This window comes from Mus musculus, chromosome 3 (genome assembly GCF_000001635.26).
Source record: "Mus musculus strain C57BL/6J chromosome 3, GRCm38.p6 C57BL/6J".
Taxonomy (NCBI): domain Eukaryota; kingdom Metazoa; phylum Chordata; class Mammalia; order Rodentia; family Muridae; genus Mus; species Mus musculus.
This window is the reverse complement of record NC_000069.6, coordinates 149,331,053-149,344,633: the sequence shown is the minus strand read 5'-3', so window position 1 is coordinate 149,344,633 and position 13,581 is coordinate 149,331,053. Positions and strand designations below refer to the sequence as shown.

Sequence of the window (13,581 nt, the reverse complement as noted above, 5' to 3'; positions counted from 1 at the left end):
AACTAAGGGCCTCCTGCCAGCTGCGCAGATGCAGTGCAGTGTTGAGTTGGAACATGTTATATACTGTTTGGCTTCACTTGGCTTTGTTTTCCTGAGACAGGTTCTCATGTAGGCCAGGATGGCCTGGAGCTCATTACATAGGCAAGGATGACCCAGAACTCCCAGTCTTCCTGTCTCCACCTCCTCTGTACTGAGAATATAGGTGTGTGGGACAAAGCCCAGTCCATACACACTTGGGACTCTTCTTCATGCGATCATGGAAAAGGTTTTACCTTTTCACACATTCTAGCTGAACAATTATAAACACTGTAGACATTATCTGCATCCTTGTCAAATTTCAAACTTTAGAAAATACATTGATATCTTCAGAGCTGATCTGATGGCAAAGACCTTAGAAGCTAAGAACCAAAGGCTTACAAATTCAAGGCCTTCTGTGGCTCCTAAGTGAGTTCAAGGCCAGATTGGACAACTTGCTGAAACTATGTCTCAGCAGGAAAGCACAGATAACACTGTAGTTGTACTTCAAAGAGGTACCAGCAAGGGGCCCTCTGTTCAAATCCCAATACCAAAAATAGATAAATGGATGGTGTTAGTGTGTTAGGTATTTTCTACTATGCATAGACATAAATATAATTTTTAAAACTATGAACAAAGTTAATTTTTAAAATATAATAATAAATTTAAAAAAAACCATTGGAGGGAAAGTCTGACTCTAGTTTTAAGAATGAAAGACGCCTCACCAGAGAGAAGGACATCTAAGCTTAGGCTAGACACCTTCAAGTACATCGTCCACAATGAGAAAGAACACTCGGTCAATCGGTCTCCTGCGGCTTTTAGGAATGTATGGCTAGGAAAAACAAACAAACAAACAAACAAACAAAAACCCTTCTTTTGGTCCACTGTACACCGCAGGAAATTAGAGGGCAAATAACTCCTAACAGTTGTTGTCTGGAAGACTTGTAATTAGCATGAGAATTCATAATTATTTTCCCATTCCTGTAAATCCTAATTTATAGATATTAAAATGTTAACAAAATTTTATATTAAAGGTATAGTCTGTACTCAATATTTCACTACTTGACAATCATTCTAATAAATTAAGATATAGAAAATATATTTTATCTGTTAACATAAATATCATTTTTTCTCCTTCTGAAAGACTTCAATAGCTTTACATATTTTACACTTGAGTTTTGGTGTCTCTCTTTCTTTGTGTGTGTGTGTGTGTGTGTGTGTGTGTGTGTGTGTGTGTGTGTGCGTGTGCGTGTGTGTGTGTGTGTGTGCATGTGTGTGTACATGCTTGTGTGTATTGTAATAATATTATCAATGCTTTTTAAGCCAGGATCTCATGTGGCCCAAGTTGGCTTCAAAGGGGCTATGTAGGCAAGGGTGACCTTAAACATTTGATCCTTCTGTTTCCTGAGTGCTGGGATTATACATATACACCACATACCAGATTTTTGAAGTACTGGGGGACTGAGCCCACAGCTTTTTGCATGTTATGAAAGCATACTATGAATCCAGCCCTGCTTTAGGCTTTTCAAAAGAAAATCTACTTCCTTAGATAATTTCTTCATCTCTCTAGTTCTGTGTCTGTCAAATATCTTCCAGAGCTATGAGAAGGGAAGCTTTTCAAGTGCCTAAACTTCCACACTAAAGAAAGCAAATAGAAGTTATAAGAGAATAAGTTTCCCTGCAGATTGTAACCAGGGACACCTCTACCCTTTGAATCGATTTCAGCTCAGCGGGCATTTTCTATGTTTCCTGAGGTTCTCACTGTTCTTTTGATAATGAGCTAAAGTGTATTGTTTTGTCCTCCTGAGCTGCAGATCGCTGCTAACACAAGGAATTTTGATTTGAAGATCTTCTGCTAGCATAATTATACATTCTGTCCCAGATTGCATTGATGGGAAGTAAACAGTGCCACTCCGTCTGTTGCCAGGCATAGGGGAAAGGCCAGATGGTTCGGTAGCTAAAGCGAAGGAAGACATTCTCATAGGTCATGGGTAGGAAGTTCAATATTATTGCATGCCTAATAGCAGCTGCCTCTGTTTGAACTCCAGGCTATGGAAGATGAACTATATTAAATGGTAAATCATTAAATATCAGCTGGGTAAAAGCACGGGGTATACTTGGTCTTCTTTCACTCAAGGACCTTGGGCTTTACATGCAGATAGCCCCGCCAGGACAGAGCGGCCAACAGGGAAACCACGCGGGGAAACCTCAGAGAGTGGCCGCTGGGTTTGTAGTTGGCAAGTAAATAATTGTGAGTAAATACTCCCCCTCTCAAATAAAGCCAAAAGACACTGCGTTGCATCTAACATGGTCATAAAATATTTAGGGATATGTAATCCCTTCAGAGCCTCATTTTTCTCCCATTATGTGTTTATTCTTCAGGAAAAGGGAAAAAAAAAACATTTAAATTGTGTCCACCTAATACCTCAGATTCATTGCAAAGCCTACAGTCTGCCCACTTCCTTTTATGACTGATCCACCCCCTGGGCAGATGTGAATGTCTTAACTGCAGATGAGGTTTATACCGATTCAGAACAGAGGCCGTCCAGTCATGACGCCTCATACTGTTTCCAGGACTCTTCCACAAAGTAAATCTGTCACCTGCTTCCACTAGGCAGCGCAATGGTGGCACACTAGCACAGCTTTTCAGGGGCCTTCTCTGCAGGGCTCAGGTCTACACTGCCTGACCCCCAAACGGGTTCGTCTTCTTTATTTCATCTCGGCCGTCTGTGCTTCTGTGATGTGTAGACTGAAGGTCCCATGTCCTGACACGTAAGTGTCAGCATTGTCCTGAACCAGCATCAATACAAGACACAGAGGGGACCAAAGAGCATTACAGCTGTGTGCTTCCTTCCACTTTAATCCGAAAGCTGCAGTAAGTGTGCAGAGGCCGGTACACAGCTCCAGCGATAGACAGATAGCCTCTCATGTATGAGGTCCCAGAACACACACACAAATGTACATATGCATACATCATACCACACACACATCACATACACACACATAACATACATACACATTACATATACACACAACACAACACACACATATATACAAACACACACATACTGCATATAAACACATCACATACATCCACTCAAATATGCACATGAACACCACCTATACATACACATCACATACACACATACACCACATATACATACACATGACATAAACCCAAATGCACACATACTCACATCACATATACACATACAAACACAAATATATCACACACAAACAAATATACACCACACACAAATATACACCACATCCTTATACACACAGAGAGAGGGGTAATCATTTTAGTTCACTTTTCTAACTTGTCCCCTCTTCAACCTTGGAATTGCTTAGCTCTTGATGTACTAATTACCTTTGAAAACATGTCCTGTTATGTAATTCCTATTTGTAGGCTGTTGGAAAAGGATCTAAAAATCTTCTTAGCACTGGAATTACACACTTCTTTCATTCACTAAGTGAGAAGGAGAATTTTCACGTAATTTCCATGAAAGAAAATCATCAAATTATTCTTTACAAATTGTAGTATTATTTTTTTCAAATAACAGTCTACTTACTACAAATATTTCTGAACCTTTCAAAAAAGAATATGTATGTTTTCACTCCCACAACACATATACTAAAATTGAAACAACACAGAGAAGATTATCATGGACCCTGTCAAGGGTAACTTGCATATTAATAAAGTGTTCCATAACAAACAAACATAAACAAACAAACAAAAGGGAACACGAGTTTGTTGCCTATCAGATTTTAAAAGAAATTTTAGTATTTAAGATATAAAGATGTCTTTCATTATACAAAAAAATGCATATTTTCAATGATCGTTAATTATCCCATACATCCATTAATAGCATGACAGAACTCTACAAACATATACATAGAAAGAGCAATATTAGGAGGTGGAGTCTCACACCTTTAATCCCATCCTTTGGAAGGCAGAGGCAGCAGATCTCTGAGTTTGATGTCAGCTTGTTCTAGAGTTTTTCCTGGGACAGCCAAGGCTTTACACAGAGAAATTCCGTATGAAAAACAAAACAACAAGAAAAGTAATAGTGAGTTTTATAGGGAAGAAATTACTTAATTCTTCTGGAAAAAAAATGCAGGAGTTTGGAAGATGACCGGCCTAGTTGGCTTGGGCATATGATCAGCCTTGACAGCGTTGTAAGTGTACTGGTCTAGTGGATGTGCAGCCATCTCACATGTGGCTAAAATACCATCTAATGGTGTCTGTAGAGGACTTCCCACAATGCTTGACATGTGCTAAGCTCTTCGAATTAGTGGAATCCTTTGTCTCAGACATATACAATGTATTCCAAATAGATACTATGTCATTTATGCCAGGCTGTGCTCTGCCCTGGCTCTCTTGTTTGTTTACTAGGGAGGTGTGCTTCTTTTTCTAGCTTGTCCTTCAGGTGTTTGGTGCACTGACAAATCCTTAGAGAGGAGTCCGTAAAGCCAAGATGCAATTACATTACCAGAAAGCACATAGAGCACGTGTCGTCTTCTTCTTCTTCTTCTTCTTCTTCTTCTTCTTCTTCTTCTTCTTCTTCTTCTTCTTCTTCTTCTTCTTCGACATGACTAGACAAATACTAATGTCACAGTTTTAGAATAAATACAAATCTTAGGTCACGATTTAGAATAAATATATGTCTCGGGACATAATTTTGATAACATCATAAAGGAAAACCAACAATTTTAACCTATTTAAATTTAACCCTAAAGGACATAGTAACCCTCACACACCCTGCTTGGAAGATTTGACATTTATACTTGGACCAAAGCAAAGAAAGCCAATACCTTTTACAGGCCTTGGAAGGGGATTGCGATAGCAGGCAGGTGCATGCAGGACATTTTTGAAGGACATAGGGTGGCCTAAACCTATTATTCAAGATTGTCCTGCCATTTAATTACATACTCAGACAGACCAGAATGTTCTCTAGACAGAACTAAGGCTCTACCACCTGAAACCTTTGTGTGACTGACAGGAAGGAACATGAGTCAGAAACCAACTACACTTCACATTCTGAGTAATGAGTAATGAGGCCCAATCCCACAGTGATTAGCACACTTTTCGCAATCCCCATCTGTAGGTCTCCTCTTCACGTAATGTCGCACACATATATGTACAGGGACAGTAATGAAGAGGGAGGCTTAAGTGTTTTGTGCTAAAATGCCAGCTACAATGTAAAATGAAACCACTTAATTAATTCTCAAACCACTTAGGGTAATTTCATTACAGACCATGTCATTCAACAAGTCACGTCATTACCAAGGCCAAGGTTAAATTGCTCTTTTTTTTTTTTTAAAGGAAATATAAAACCGATCTTTATAGAGCTTCACACAATGAGAAAGAGGACCAGTATAGCTTTGCTCACATCCTTAAGAGAAAGGAGTATATTGTCTAATATGTCACCTTCCTCTTAGTCTGACACTCTTATCTATAAGAATGTAAAAGTTTTCAAAGGGACAATATAAGCATTGTATTGTACACTTCATTTCATAAGGGCAATTCAATTTCCTTCACTTCTGGAGGGAGATTAACTTTGTCACTGAACATTCCAGTCCACTGCTACTTGAAAGGAGTCATTTGCACACCAGCACTGATGGAGGTCCCCAGCTCCGGTGTTAGGGACTCCCAAGAAGGGTGACACATCCGTGCAACTGCCATCTGTTGGGTGTTTTCTTGACAGCTGGGTCTCTCAACCATCATGAGAGCACATAGTCACAAGAGGCTCAAGGAAGTGGCCAGGCGTGAGTCACAGAGACTGGGGCTCACGTGCATCTGTGAAACAGCATTGCTTTTAATTGCACCATAATGATTTTCCAATAGACACAATGGCATGGGGTATCTTCTTAGAACTGATGTAAAATACAATAAACCACAGTGTGGCTCAAAAGCCAATTGAGACTTCCTCGTGTCTGGAGGTTTTTGTCATACATGCATACTTAAGAAGCATTTTCACTGGCCACTCTATCCACAATCCACTTTTACCTCAAATAACTACATCTTTCATTGTGTCCCAGTAGTTCTAAATGTAAATGTACATTTTTATTCCAAATATCAAAAGGATTGAGCTTTCCGTCTGATTTTAATCTTCTTGATTAGAGATACTAAAATAAGACAGATTTGCCTTTGAGTGGATAATGGTTGAAAAATCTAAGTCTCCTGATTTTCTTAAGTTGTTTAATATTTTATTCTTTATCCACCATCATAAAAGTCAGCCCAGTGACCTTATGTTCACCTATTACCAAATGTTCAGTGTCACAGCAGTAGCAACAGTTCAGCGATGCTAGAATTAGCTGTTTGGACATGGGGATCCTTGTTTGTTTATTTGTTGTCGTGGTGGAGATGAAAACCAAAGACTCTCACACCCTAGGCAAGCTCACTGCCACTGAGTATATCCAGCCACAAATGCTTGGTTTGTTAATTTATTTACTCATTCATTCATTCATTCATTCATTCGCTGTCTCTCTCAGTGTGTGTGTGTGTGTGTGTGTGGGTGGGTGGGTGTGTGTGTGTGTGTGTGTGCGTGTGCGTGTACGTGTGCATGTGTGCGTGTGTGTGTGTGTGTGTGTGTGTGTGTGTGTGTGTGTGTGTGTGTGTGTTTAAATCATGCATGTCTGCAGGCCAGAAGACAAATATTGGGAGTCTGTTCTCTCCTTCTAGCATGGATTCCCAGAATGAAACTTAGACCATGACACTTGCAGGGCAAGTGCTTTCTCTCTCTCTCCTATCTTGCTAGTTCATGTTTGGTGTTTGAAAGGGAACAATTAATATCAACACTAGTAACTGATGTTGCTGGAGGATCCATTATGAGCCTGCCTTCAAGTGAGTACACCGTTACCCTAAGATGATTCCAGCCCAAACCTTTAATTCTCTGTTTCTGGAAATCTGGCTGTCAGAACAGGATGGGCTCATCCACAGGGGTTTATGTATCCCCCATCTATGTGCTTTGCTTTCTTTGGGGGGGGGGGGTTGTTTGGTTTTTTTGGTTTGGTTTAGATTTACTTATTTGTATTATGTAAGTACACTGTCGCTGTCTTCAGACACACCAGAAGAGGGCATCATATCAGATTACAGATGGTTGTGAGCCACCATGTGGTTGCTGGGAATTGAACGCAGGACCTCTGGAAGAGCAGTCAGGGCTCTTAAGTGCTGAGCCAGCTCTCCGGCCCCTTCCCTACCTATGTTCTATTCTGAGGTATAAAAGAATGAGAGAAAGAAGGGAGTGGGGAAGAAGGGGAGAGGGATAGAGGAGAGAGAGAGAGAGAGAGAGAGAGAGAGAGAGAGAGAGAGAGAGAGAGAGACTCATGACATATACAGACAAGACAAACCCCAGTTCATAAGTTCATATGTGTGTGTTTTCACACTGGAGTCCCATGTTCTTCATGTCCCCATCCCTCTGGATTTGGTCCCCTCCCCCACCTCCATTCGTTTCATCCTTTGCTAAGCATCATAAATGGACAGGAAAGGTGATGTTGGTCCTGGTTTACAAGAGAAAAGTCTGCGCTAAGCTTAATGTGTACATACTGGGGCAATTTTCTTTCCCTTAGCACAAGTTTCACACCTGACATCCCATAACAAGAAACAAAGTAACAAGAAAAGAAGAAACACGCCAAAGCTTTGCTGCTGTTCATCCCAACTTGAGAAGCAAGAGACCAGAGAAACTGCATCTTTAACTCTACAGGCAAATCACCCGGAACTTGTGAACACTGGTTTTTAAAAAAAAAATCATTGCCCTTCAGATGGCTTTTATCAGCTATGCTGGGCATTTCTGCAGTCTCCTGAGCAGGTACCAGACCGTGGATACATTCTGCAGGTCCCACAATCTGTAAAGGGCTTGATTATATATTTCTCTTTTCCAGCCCAAGATTCATGACTGACCACCCTCTAGTAAAAGATAAGCCATAAGGAGAAAGCATTATTTACCTGACATCCTCTGCCCGGTAGAGCTCTCACAACGAAGACTGAAAAACAAGAGGCCATTGTGTTTTCTTAGACAGTCTTCCAAAACCTAGTGGGTCGTCACGTGGAAATGCGACTGGGCAACAGAAGATACAACCTAACCGTGACAAGCTAGTGAACTTAGAAAGCAAAGCCTACAGCTTCAGATTTTTATTGCCCTCAGGTATGAGAAAGAACACATGGGGCACATGGGGGCCTTGGGACTTCCATTTAGGGGATGTAGGTCAGAGTATTCCTATCTGCCATGTTTCAAGGGAGAAAGGTAAGGGAACTTTTTTGCTTCTATTCAGCTTACATTAAATAGTGCGGCAGCAGGGGTGGGTGGAGCTCCGTGGCAGAGCGATTGTTCAATATTCATGGCAGACTGGCATGCCAAGATGTCAGATTTGGGGATGCCAGGCCCTGAACTCTGATACCTACAAGTACCACTTTTCCAAAAATATCTCCCTGTTAGCCCATATGTCCCACAAGTGAAAACTACATATTCCCAGATTCCTGGTAAGGGCTTCCGTTTGTAACTCAACTCGCACCTGCTTTCCTCCCACATGGACAGACCTGGATTAAATTCCCACATCAAACAACAGGCTATGTACACACCCATAGTCCTAGCGCTCAGGAGGCAAAGGCGAGAAGATGAAGAGTCCAAAGTCACTTCTGGATGTGTAGCACATTCCAGGTATGAGACCCTGTCTCAAAAGAAGACAAAAGGGCCAGAGAAGTGGGTGAGCCAGTAGAGGCACTTGCTGCCAAGCCTGAGAGCTAAAGTTCAAACCCTGAATGGCATAGGGTAGAGAGAAAAAATTGGTTCCCCACAAGTTGTCCTTACATTTCCACATGAACATTATTAAACATGCTCAGCACACACACACACAAACACACACAGAGACACACAGACACACACAAAAAAAGGAGAGAGACAGAGAGATGGAGACAGAGAGACAGAAACAGAGAGATAGAGACAGAGAGACAGAAAGAGAGGGTTTTCAAGGAAAATTAAAAAAAAATAAAAATAAAACAAATCTGAATCACCCCATAGAGCTCCAAAATTAGAAAGGCTCTCAACACTCTATTCTTCATAGAGCGTGTTCAAAGCAGCGTTTTCTATAGTGACCCATTGCTGTTGGTAGTCAGGCTGGTCTACAAGTCTATCTTCTATGCTGTGTCATTTCTCAGTGATTCATTGTGAGAAACAATAGCTCACTGTGCTTCACCTGGCATCTGCTGTCGCCTTTTCTATCTAGGAGAAACTTGAGTTCTGTGTGTCAGTAAACATTGTCTGCTTTAGGATAAACTGCAAAGAGGATTTCAGAGGTGTCAATAAGCAACAAGGTTAGGAGAACGGTATTGGGGCTCAGAAGGGGATATCCCGGCGAGTAGACCTTTCACATACTGAGTACTTTAAAGAGAAAGATGTTCAAAGAAGCTCAGAGTCCCTCTATGGCCTTTTGCTGCCCTCCTGTCTGAGGGCTATCATTCTGTTCTCCTTCCCCGAAGCAATTCACAGAAATCAGAATGCCTCTTCCCCTCAAGGCAGGTCAGGGCACTAGAAATATGCTCTGACCTTTCCCTGCCATCATACGTGTGCCCAAAGAGAAATTCTGTGACCTAATTCTCTGATTGTACGGCGAGGTTCTGCCCCATACCTGGGAGGAAGGGATGTGTCACAGAAAGATGAAGCAGCATCTCCCCGGCCCAGCCTTGCTGGCCTTCCCCCTCTCTGTCCAAGCATCTGATCGTTTTTCTTTTGTCCGTTCTCACTTCTTTATGCACAGCTGGTTCCCACAGACTTGTGTATGGTTTTGATAGTGGCTGTCCCTGCCCCTCGGAAGTGTGACACACAGCTCAACCTGTCTGACAACCCTCTCAAGCCCACTTGTGAAACCTGGTTTCCCTGGATCGCTGAGTCTTGAGTGTGAAGCCCCGTGCCACAGAAAGCCTGATTAAGGGAATCTGAATTTGATCTCTTGTCATGGTATCGTCTGTCACAGCAGTGTGAGCCATCAGCCCGGTTCTTTTAATATGGTCACTTTGGGAAGAAGGAAAGAGAGGCATCCTTTCTCAGCAGCCCACCCTGGAGTTAGGAATGGCTCCATTCCCTAAATCATTAATCAGCCCTATATCTGTGAATGCTCAGTTAGTTGCATGTTCTACGAAAAGCATGTCCTGCTACTTGGAAGAACTTCTAGTGAGGAGACTCAAGTATTCACTTCCCTTTGCTGTGCCTTGAGCTAAGCTACTGAGGCTCCCTCAGCTTCTTCAGTCTCTTCCTCAAAAACAGTGTTTTTATAATTCAAAATGCACACACACACACATACTAGATAGATAGATAGATAGATAGATAGATAGATAGATAGATAGATAGATAGATATACATATATATGTATGCATATATATAGATATATATTCACTTCATACATCTATATAAAAGAAAACAGTGGTTTCCAGGGCTAGAGCTATTGTTCAGCAATTAAGAGCACTGGCTGCTCTTTCCAAGGCCTGAATTCATTTTCCAGCACTAGCATGCAAACTCACAAGAGTCTGTAACTCCAGTCCCAAAGAACTGGACATTTTATTCTGTCCTTCACAAGCAGAGATGCAGACAAAACACTCATATACATAAAATAAATATATTAAGAAAAAGCTGACATGGCTTTTGTATACCCAGCAGTGCAGGCCCTGCAGAATCATTTTCTTGGCAACAATAAAATGAAATAGAAAGGATTATGCAATTACACACATCTGTAAAAGTAGCAGTAGAGAGAAGCTGACAAGAAGACAGAAAGCACATGGCAGGCCACCATCAGACTGAAGCACAGAGGCAGAGTATGAACCAGTGACCACATACCTCCGGGCAGTAACAAGCCCTTATAGAAAAATAAAGCAAGAGGCTGGGAATGTGTCTCAGCTTGGAGAAGAGCTTGCTTAGCGTGTATGAAGTGCTTGTAATCTGGACGTGGAGGGTGCACCTGCGGTTCTAGTACTTAGGATATAGAGGCTGGCCCCGTTAGAAGTCTGAGGGCATCTTCTGCGGCAGAGCCAGGCTAGCCTCGGCTACAGAAGACCCAGTCAGCAGGGGGCAAGTGGAAGGGAGAAAAGGAGAAAGAGAAGAAGAAAAGAAAGGGACAGGAGGGGTGGAGAGGCACAGACATGGGAAGGGAGGGCTGAGAGCCTGGGAATGGGTTTCAGCGCTGTGGTTAGAGTGGAGCAGAGAGCTCCTTCGGGGTCCCAGGACACACATTTCCAGTCAGACGCTGGGGTGCAAATGCTGTAAGGTGGGAAGGGGCTTGACGAGTTTCAGGAAGCTGCTGCTGCTGAAACCCCCTCCCCCTCCTCCGAGGCCAGTGGCGTGGGAGTCACAATTCCTCATTCCCGACAAAGCTTTCTGGCATTCAGAGACCATGGTTTCCCTCCCTCCGCCCTACCTACTCCAGTGAACACATCCTCACTTCAGGAATGACGACCCCCTTCTTCTATCTTGCTGGTGTGCTTCAGCTCTCGTCTCTAACATACCCTGACTGGGCAATGTAAGATGGTGGCAACCTTATACCGTTCTCTTCCGATTTCCAAACTGATTCCTGAAATGCTAAGCTCCGTTTAGATGCTGGCTTAAGACGAGTACCAAGTGGCATCTTTACCAATTCCTGTTCTTTGTATCTTAACAATGCTGGTACTTAATATCTTCCTAGTACATTTTCAAAACGCTAACATTATACTCTAAATCTTCCCGTTGTAACTTTGGCTTGTGTTTTTTGTTCTGTTTTTGTTTTTCAATATGAAAATGATAGCAGTATTATTTAATCCCTGATTCTTTAATGAAGAGGTACATCAGCAGTTTAGTTACAGGAAAGCAGCTTCCTCTAAGACCTTTAATAGAAAAACATATAATTTAACTTGGCCCTTGCCTGTTTGTCCCCAAATGACCTAAAGAATATACACAATAATTCTGTGATTGTATCTAAAGGGTGAAGAGGGAGGGCTGAGAGTTCTGCCATCTCTTTCAGGGAGAAGAAAAGAAAAGAAGGAAAGAGGGAGGAAGGGGGGAAAGGAGGGAGGTAGGAAAGAAGGAAGGAACAAAAGAAAGAAGAGAGGAGAGGAGAGAGAGAGAGAGAGAGAGAGAGAGAGAGAGAGAGAGAGAGAGAGAGAGAGAGAGAGAGAGAGAGAGAACTATGTATTTTCAGGGGGATTGACTCCTAGTGGCTGAGATAAGAAAGAAATGCCACTAAGCCTAACCACAACTTGAGTGGATGAAAAGTGAGTCCCTTGTTGCCGCTCACCACAGATCCCTCTGATACATGCCAGGAACCAGCTGAAAGCATGCAAGAAGTGTCTTCTGATGGGGCCACAACCATGGGCCCTAGAGACTCTCTCACTCCCAGGCCAGCCACTCTGACTCGAAGTGCAGTGCAGAGGGAAGGGTCAGAGATGGTTAACCGGGGAATTGGCAGCCCCCAATCACTCAAAGCAGCCGGCCCCATGATGGAGCTGATTTCAAATAAAAGCTCCTGTGAATGTAAAAACAGAGAGAGCCAGGCAGGAAATAGGATTTCATTGGGTGATTTTTAATTTGGGCATTCAAGTAGAGACCAGGAAGAACAAGAGGTGTTTATTTATTATTTATCTCCCTATATATGTTTGCAAACCAACAATTCTTGTCTGCTTTTCCTGGGAGGGTAAGCAAATGTGGACGGCTGGGTTACTTCTTTGGGCTTCAATGCTAATAAGGCACGCTTCCCACAGAATCTGACAGAAAGGATAAATACCTTGCCCCGCTGATGGTTAATTGGTAGTGGCATGTGTCTTTCTTGAGCTCTCACGGAGGCAATGTTCTGATCATCAGGGACACAATTGGAAGTCCCCTTCCCCCATCCCTTGAAACAGAACAAAACGCTGAGAGAGGCCAAGAGGTCCCCAGCGTTGTATTACCCCTCAGCCAGTGCATTCAGTCCTCAGAAGTTATCCCTAATTTCTCTCCACCTCAAGAACACAATTGTCTCACAGCAAATCATTTAGCCTTGTCCACACTTTTCAAAGGGCCCTTGCAGATAGGTTTGCCATAGATTGCACCAAGCCATGGAGATGCTAATCTATTGCCTGCATTTGAAGCCCCTCTGGGAACTAGAGATGGGGACCTGCTGCTGAGGGAACATGACCGTTAGGATTATGGGGACCATGGCTTTTCAGACTGTGAAGTAAACAATAGAGCAATTGTGGGCTTACAGGTCTGGGGGACCATTAGGGCTGCAGCTGAGGAGCAGTGGGTAAAAGCCCCCAGCAACCAGTCTTGAGGCTTACTCCTGGAAGCTGGATGCTGTCAAGGCATCAGAGGATCCACCCAGTGAGGATGCAGGAAACAAAACAGGGTGCTCTGGTTTAAAGGTTGCTTTCTGTAGTTATGTTGAGTTTTTCAAACAGAACATTTAGAAACTCGGCGCGCCCATGTACTCCAAGGGGAATAAATAATCTGGATTTTTGTCATAAGAGAAATGTTACCGTGTGTTCCTAACAAAATTTACATGCTTGTGTCTGTGCATCTGGTTGACTTACACCAGGCCTGAACTCTTCTCCCTTCTCCTCAGTCCACC

At 42.6% G+C, this 13,581-nt stretch overlaps 2 long non-coding RNA genes and 1 other non-coding gene across 6 annotated transcripts in view; 2 read left to right on the top strand and 1 right to left on the bottom strand.

The window, feature by feature from the left end:
- Gm30382 overlaps positions 1-13,581 on the top strand; it is a 264,413-nt gene that overhangs the window by 100,966 nt on the left and 149,866 nt on the right. The window lies entirely within an intron of this gene.
- Gm26468 lies at positions 3,626-3,731 on the top strand. The gene has a single exon (XR_003954748.1). It is a non-coding gene; the product is annotated as a U6 spliceosomal RNA (small nuclear RNA).
- Gm5149 lies at positions 3,997-12,388 on the bottom strand. 3 transcript variants are annotated; one of them, XR_003954586.1, is made up of 3 exons: positions 12,274-12,388; positions 4,509-4,622; positions 3,997-4,034 (listed from the first exon to the last, which is right to left on the bottom strand). It is a non-coding gene; the product is annotated as a predicted gene 5149 (long non-coding RNA). The 3 variants fall into 3 exon arrangements; XR_376228.3 differs by lacking the exon at positions 12,274-12,388 and adding an exon at positions 7,964-9,774; XR_003954585.1 differs by lacking the exon at positions 12,274-12,388 and adding an exon at positions 9,643-9,774.